Below are 8,350 nucleotides of genomic sequence, written 5' to 3'. Positions count from 1 at the left end.
GTCCATGTTCTGTTACAGATTCGCAGCACAGAGCAGCGAATGGTCACCTTTTTGTTATCCTTTTTTTTTTCTTTCTGCTTGTTCTAGAGCTAGCAGTTTACCGACGGAAAGGTGGGTAACTGTCACTCACTATCTTATTCTAGCTGTCATCCGAGACAAGAATTTCTACTACGTACCAGAAAGCCAAGTGCCCATCGAAAGAGATTCATTTTGGGCGTCGGCTAGGCAGCTGGACCACGCATAGATCACTGAACGATAGGACTTCCAGGCGAACGCCACGAGCTCTGTAGGGACGAGCCGTGGGAAGTGAACCTTGGTCCATGAACATGGGAAGGTATCCGATCGGATGAATGTCATTCTTACCTATCCGCCAATACACGATGGAAGTTCGGTACCGTACGTCGAACTTGGGAAAGATAACTTACCTTACTATATAGCTTGTTTCCTGAAAGGAAAATGCAAAACAACCAAAAAAGAAACGGGGCAGGAGTAGTAGCAAAATGCACGAACCCCTGAGCCACACATGACGTGACGAACCACTGCTCCGATCAGCCTTTCTACACTGGCACTCAAAGGTGATTGGCTTGCCCAATAAAGATATTTGTCATTCTGGAACTCCAGAACTAGTCCAGATCAGGGAATGATAAACGGGATTCCTTTAGATCGGATGTATGTATCTCGATCCCATGGACCCATAGGCACAGCACTACTGTACCTAACACTATCTGGTAAGTTACCTTGTACCTGCCTTAGTTTTCCTGGGCTTATCCAGGGAAAGAACCTACACAAAGGAATTAAGAAAGTCAAGAATAAGAAATATAGCAATGAATGAAAGCAGCAAGTAGGGAGTGACTGAAGAAAGACGAAGAGGAAAACGATTTGCCGAGGGGAAAAGTAAAAAAGACACCAACAACAACAATCATATTGTTTCACTACCCACACCCTCAATCCAGCACCCAAAGAAAAATATTGATCAAGTTTTTCAACTGCGAAATCCTAAGTTCTCGGTACGACTGTTAACAGTGGAGCAGGATTTCCAACGATAGTCCTTTCCCCCCCCCCTACCTTCCCCCCTTCCCCCCCCCCCCTTGAATGATTGCATCCTGCCCAACGTCTGTCAAAAGTGTCAGTCAACCTTTGCGCGCCCGCGCCCGCGCACCCCCCCCCTTCTCTTCGTGATGTCCCCGCCCGTCCCCAGAGAGGAAAAGGAAAAGGCTAGCGAGATCCAACGCTCTTTTTGAAAGGTCGGTCTGTTCTATGGGGAAAGCAGAAAAGCCATCCCTTCTCTCTCTCTCTCTCTCTCTCTCTCTCTCTCTCTCTCGTATCCGGATTAGGATTGGGTTGAGAGAGAGAGAAGGAAAGCCAAAAATAGATTCTTTTCAAAGCAAAAAGGAACTATTGAAAAACCGTCAAACGCCATCTACGTCGTGTGGGAGAGAAGGTTGCGGTTGCGGTTACTGTTGCTGCTGCTGCTGTTGTTGCAAAGACTGCCATGTGGACGGGTACGTACAGTTTTCACCTGGCGATCTAAACCCCTCTTCCTTCCCTGGTCTTTCCTTCTTGTGTCCTCGTGGTACGGAGGGTGTTGTTGCAGGGTGTGTGGGTGTATGAACGACAAACGGTATGCTGTACTGTCCATACGTGTATGTATGTATCTACATACCAATACAATCTGTACGGAATGCATACTTCGATTTCAGTACATACCTTACTGTATACCTGTACCTGTATACGTATACGGTACATGCAGATGCATCAACCACTATAGGTGTATTCTTTACCATTTTTATCTTGCAACGATATTCAACTCGATATTGCAATTCAGGTGGAAGCCCGCTAGGGACCAGTGGTGAGCCGAATACGGTCTACCAGTACCGATCGGTGGTGGTGGTTGATTGACACGGTGGTGGAAATGCTATCCGCATGAAACTCGGCGGAAGTTCTCGTAAAATTCGTGGTTTTGTAAGCTCATTCCTTAACGGGGGGAGGGGGAGGGGGAGGGGGAGGGGACCACCAAACAAGGATCATTCTTTTCTTTCACCAATTCACAACCGCTCCGGACTATTGATTGATCACGAAAGGGAAGGGGAGGGGAGGGGCGGGCGCCCCCGCCAGCGGAGGCTAAGCGGTCGCTGAAGGAGGGATGTACAGTGCTACGACCAGTTGGTGCTGGTTCAGCTCGCTACTTCCGTCTTCCTCCCATCAGGTGCGTCCGCGAATGATGGTGGTCCCCGGGCTTTCAATCTGCCCTAGGGACTGCGTACCAATCAGAATGGGCGATTGAGGAGTATGCAAAGGAGTATTTGAGATAAACCCTGGTTAGTTGCTGCCACTGGAGAGGCTTAGCGTGCAGCTTTTCCTCTCTCTCTGTCTGTCTGTCTCTTGCGGCATACCTGAAAATCAAGCAGCACTCACATCTATGCTATTCCAGCTCCAGGAGCAAGAGGGCTAGAGTCAGCTTGGGATATATTGAGTCAGGTACTATTTATATAGTAGTCCTTCAGCCTGCGGCAGAAGCCGGTTTAATTCGTGCAATACGCTCATCAATGCTACATGCTTTTTTCCCCACATATTTTGAGGGAAATCGACTCCGATCAGGCGGTGGATGACGAGATACGCAATCGGATCGACACGATGATGATAGCGGCAACTGTAAGTATACCGGTAGCTGTTAAAGGAGGAAGCAGAGAAAACAAGAAAAACGGAAACAGGAAAAACAATAAGATCGAAAAAAACAATAATCACATAAGCCCTGTCTCATCATTGCTCTCATGCAATGCGGTGCAACGCTGAAGGGGAAGTTGAACAAGGATGGGCTGTAGGTAGGTTTGGATCGGGATAGAGAGCTGCACCACAAAGGCAGGAGAGGAGGGGGGGACGAGAGAAGAAGAAGGGGGGTGGAGCGAACGGCGCTCTCGCATCCCGCCGCTGTTTCCTGACTGTCGGGCCTTGAAGACTGCGAACCTCAGGGGGTCCGAGCACCGGCTGTCAGTCAACTCTCGAAACTCTATTCATTGCAATTCCTCATGGATCATGTGTATCTCATTGCCAAAAAGGGGAAGAAAGAAAAGGGAACTTAAAAGCATGATCTGGAATGCATCACAACCAACTTCTTTTTCGTCTTCAAATCAGCAAATACTCGAGAAGCATTCTGCTGGCAAGGTACGGAGTACTTTTTCAAGGAAAGCGGAGTAGATCCTCGGCTATCACCCTTGGTTTGCGTGAATTAATGGGCACGCTCGGATTCTCCGGGCATAGTGTCACAAATCCTCGTTCCAGCACTCAAAAAGGTGAAGCATATCGACATAAGCTGCACGTATTTGTTATGGAGATCAATTTGGTGATATATGTACCGTAAGTTACTCGGTCTAGATACTAGTATTTAGTAAGGTATCATCATCATCATCAAGAGGTATTTCCGTGACCATTCATTCCTAGACCAGCATCCAGATCCTTGGTCGGGAAAACGGCTTAAACCCTCCCACTGGGAATAACAGTGACAGGGTACTGATGATGGTACTACTGTACTCCGCAGGTAGTGATGATCGAGATAACCCAGATCTGGCCAAGTAAGGAATTGCCTTTTTTTTTGCATCATGCCAATTGATGTCCGATGGCGGAGGGTTGGTGGTGATACAGTACCTCAGCCAGTTGACTCCGGTACCTTGAGTGACCGACCATGACGTCGCGGGGGTGGGCTTTGCGACCGAGCTGCAGTCGGGGAAGCATGCAGGTATTGATTGGCTGCCCTCTCTGTTCGGGGTTTATGTTTTCCTCCTCGGGGACCATGTGGAATCCCCGATCCCTTCCAGATGCCCGGCTAGACTGTCCTCCCGAATTATCTGTTTGGGGTTTAGGGTAGTTATCAGGTCAACAATGCCCCCACCACCACTGCTGCATCTACTGCATCTACTGCCCCTACTGCAACCCCCTCTCTCCGAACGGACCAGGATCCACCGGGTAACTAACCACTAAACAACACTAACATTTACACTAACACTAGGTAATGTGTGTACTGAACACCACACCTAGTAACTACCTACCTACGTACCTGTAAAGTATACACCTATATCCTCACGTACTTTGTACTCACTCACTCACTCACTCACTCACTCACTACTCACTGACCAACTAACTAATTTACTTACGAATACTTCCAATCGCATACATCATTGGAAATCCTCCTAACGTGGAATCGGATCATGCAGGGACAAGGACGGCACTGCAGTTCGTTTGTCTTGCTCTCACCCATTCCCCTTCCCCGTCTTCGAGCAGGCATGCCTGTCAACATGTGTAGATCGTATAACTCGACGTAACCATGATGATAAACGAGTTCATATGGAGCATGGATGAGAAGGGAAGGTGGCACTGAAATGACACATCCTTCCTACTGACTGCGCAAGTACGCACGCAAGGATAAGTCGTACGTGGAAGATACGTAATGCTGTCTGTCAGTCTCTCTATCCTCTTCTAACTGTGCTCTGTATGTGTATGCGCCTAGAATGGAGGATTGAGTTATTCCTCAACCTCTCCCCTCTCCAAAGAGCACATGCCCTGCCTAGTTTGGATAGGCTTTTTTCGTACAACCAACCTCGATTCACCAGCTAGGAACTCTGAATAGTCGACCCGCGATAGCCTGCTTCCATCACCAAACGCTATGGTGCGGCTTACCGTCGAGATAGAGCTGCTTTATCTCGTGCTGCATGTGTATACATGTATCTGTGGACCAATGCAGATTGATGTGATGTGACGGGACTATTGCCTCGGTTGGACCTTTGGCTCCTACACTTCTTCGCACTTCCAATGGTGTCGCGCAACTCTGACAAATTTTCAGGATACTTACTTTGTTAGTCAATCCTCAATTCCCAACTCTCCGAGGATCCCCCTTCCCCTCACCTCCCCGGTTTCGTTCCCTGTGGACACCCAGGCAAACACTAGGGGATAGGGATGGGATCCTGTAGAAGACCGACTGCCCCGTTGAGGGCCTGAGACTGTACGCCGTTGTCCCGAACCACCAGACCTCGTTCCCAACGGATCTCCCGCTGTCAAGGAAGTTAAATCTTCCCCTCTGCTCGAGTCACTCCCACTGCCAGGGCAAAGCGCAAGAAAAGCCTAACTTACCGGAACAGGGCACTTGCAGGCTGGGCTCGGGATCCTGGGCCCAGGAGTGACCCTGGCGACGGGGATCGAGTGACGACTGACGTCTCTCGGGGAGAAGAAAATGGCTCCTCCCTCACTGTCTTCGGGGTTCAGTTTGAATCTCGTTATGTTTCTCTTGTTCTCCTTGTTCAATTAAAATCGATAGTCAATCGGGCTAGAGGGTGAGGGAGTGTTATTTTTTTTCTTCTGGTAATTTTCGTTTGCATTTTTGGGCGTTCTTTTTTTTTTCCCTTCCCCCCTCCCCTCTGTTACCCTTTACTTTCTTGCTTTTCTTCTAAACTCTACGTACTGTCCCTAACTACTAGGGCCGAATCAGCCTTTTCGGTCCAGGCAGACGGGAAACAATCGAACCTAACTTAATAATCATAGTCAATCAAACAATTAACTTAACCTACCCGGGGTTAAACACCAAAAGAAAAAAAAAGAAGAAAAAACTCAATCGCCGTGAATCTCGACCCGATACTAAGGTAAAGGGCATGGGCGCCCCGTCCGTTTTAGGCTCTTACCACCAATGAGCTACGGGGATTTCCCTTCTGCTTCCCAGTTCCCCTCCCCATTCCCCGATGGATGAAAGAGGCTGCAGATCTTTGGAATCCTCCCATGGCCAATAGTTTCGATCCATCTTCTACTACACCTACACCTACACCTCCACCCTTCAGTGTGTGTACGTATGTACTGCACCGTCTAGCAACGACCGAAGCCAACAGCACTAATCCTGTATTCAATCATCAACAAACCTGTTATTCACTCACTTCATTGCCATCCACCAAGGATCCAACGATTATCAAGCGAACTGGAGTCGCTTCGCTTCTCATCGACAAAAGACCCTGTGACTAGTTAGTCTGGGATTAATTGCTCTGTCGCACCACTATCTAAAAAAAAAGATCCCAGAAACGAAGAGAAGAGAAGCCCTCCTGATGGGGTTTGGGGTCCCTCCTCCTCCTCCGCCGCCCCCATTGCTAAATACTAATAATACTATTTCCCCAACACTAAAATAGAGAATGACTTCGTCCCGCGGGCTGGGCGAGAGAGAGAGGGCGAAGACAAGCTTGTCCGCGAGTCAATCCGCATGAGAAAACCCACCAAAGGAGCACCAGCAGGAAATTTCGAAATAAATGAACAGAGGGTCCTTTCCCCACGAGTTGTCAAGCACAAGCCGTTCGCACGCACGCCCTATTCAGGCTCCAGTGTACCCGTGCATCTGACTACTTTCCCGCGCGCGCGCGGACATCTTCTCCTCTCGCTCCTCTCGCTCCCCCCACTTCATCCCTCTCCATCTATCGTGGATCACAGTACCGGAGTAGATAGCCTATAACTACCTACCGCTAGCTCTGGTGGTCAAAACTCCACAAGATCCAGAACCGCAATCTCCACACCATTCATTGACTGTCGAGTGGTCGACCCTCCCTCGATCTCTTTCCGCTTGTTCCACTGTCCCTTAGTCCCATCGAATTCTTTTCTTTGACTCTGTTCTAGGCGAGAAGTCCCGGAAAATACGTACCGTTTCCCTCTCCCCTCTTCCCTCTCGTGAGACGGCACAGATGGCCAGACAAGCGGGTCATGAATAAAAGACCGCTTAGGATGAAGGAGGAAGGCCAAAGTGGAGAACTTGCTATACTGCCCGTGTATTGTCGACCGCCAAGCATGGGGAACGAGCTTGGACGCACGGAGTTGGCTTCCATCCAGGATATATTCCCCCCATCCATGATGATGGCAATCGCGCTGGCCAGATTCGGGTGCTCGGTTGATAAACCCCCGGGTCTATATGTACTATGCTATGCAGAGTACTTTTGGCGGTGGAGCCCAAGGTCGAAGGAGGGGGAGACGAGGAAGGGGGAAACGAGAACGAGGTACTGTACGTGACTCATGCCCCTCGAGTGTGTGTGTGTGTGTGTGTGTGTGTGTGTGTGTGTGTGTGTGTGTGTGTGTGTGTGTTGCTGCATGTGAATCAAGGCGAGAGCGTTCTACGAGGGTGTCTGACCAGTCCAGATCTTGCGAGCCAACGAGACAGAGGCGGGAGGAGGGGAGTGACTCTCGTTTTGCCGACTATATTCAGCCGCTACTGACGATGATGATGGTGATGATGATGATGATGATGGTGAGGCAGCTGCAGCTGCAGCTGCAGTAGTAGGATTGTATACATACATACAGTACAGTACTTCTCGCTTCACCAGTGTAGGCGAGCAGCTCACTTCGAGTCGTCGTCACTCCCCACTTTCTCTGGGTCTCTGCACTAGTTATGTGCTGCTATTGCGATCGAGGACGGTCGATCAGAAAGTACTGATGCTCCAAACCAAAGTCTCCGTCGCGAGACCGGACAATAACCATACCGTGTACAGTAGCTCTGGGGACTGCGATGACCCAAAAACCACCGCATGGTATCGTGCACACAACACACAACCCATTGTGGCTGAGCTGAAGATCCTGGCATGTTTCTGTGTTTGCTATGCACTCGTGGTAAGTTAGATACCTCTTTGTCGAATACATACTAGATGAACAATATATTGGGTGGCAAAAGACCTTGTGTGGCTCAGCTCAGGCCCCCAGGCCTCAATTTTGTGGCTGCAAGTTGATCCTGCCTATCAATCACCTAGTTGCTCACCTCAGCTCCTCAATTCGCTATTCCCTCCTCACCGCGGCACTCAACTACTGTACTTCTATCCTAAACCTACTCGTCTTCAGGCATAGTAACCTTCCTGAGAAAAACTCCCCTCCCCCCCCCGATCCATGATAAATTCGGCCCTTCCAAGTTCAGACCTCTTTACGCTACTGAGGTAGGAAGCCGATCACCTAACTTCCACCCCTTCCTGAAGAGAAAAATCAAGACGAAGGAGCACGCCCTATTTTAACCTTCGATAGTCTGATTAATTGACTACTGCACACCTCTTCCTCTTCAAACTCCAAAATTTATCTCCGAATATGACAAAGTGCAGTAACCCCCCCCCCCTCTCTCCCGGGAAGTTGTATGTGTGAATGCCTCACCTCCGATTTCCTGCTTTTGGCATCCTATCTATGACAAATCTCCTCGATCCAACTAGTCCCCCAACCCCCCTCCCTCCCTTCTGCATTCATCAGGACACTATGAGTACCGAAAGTTTCATGCTTGCTAAGGACGATCCCCTCTCCCGAGTGGTTGTTCTCTTTAATCAAGCAAGACGGAGAACATATCCGTCTGTATGCCGTCGCGGCG

The sequence above is a fragment of the Aspergillus brunneoviolaceus genome (genome assembly GCF_003184695.1).
Source record: "Aspergillus brunneoviolaceus CBS 621.78 unplaced genomic scaffold BO95scaffold_3, whole genome shotgun sequence".
Classification (NCBI taxonomy): Eukaryota; Fungi; Ascomycota; class Eurotiomycetes; order Eurotiales; family Aspergillaceae; genus Aspergillus; species Aspergillus brunneoviolaceus.
Note: the sequence above shows the minus strand (reverse complement) of the source record.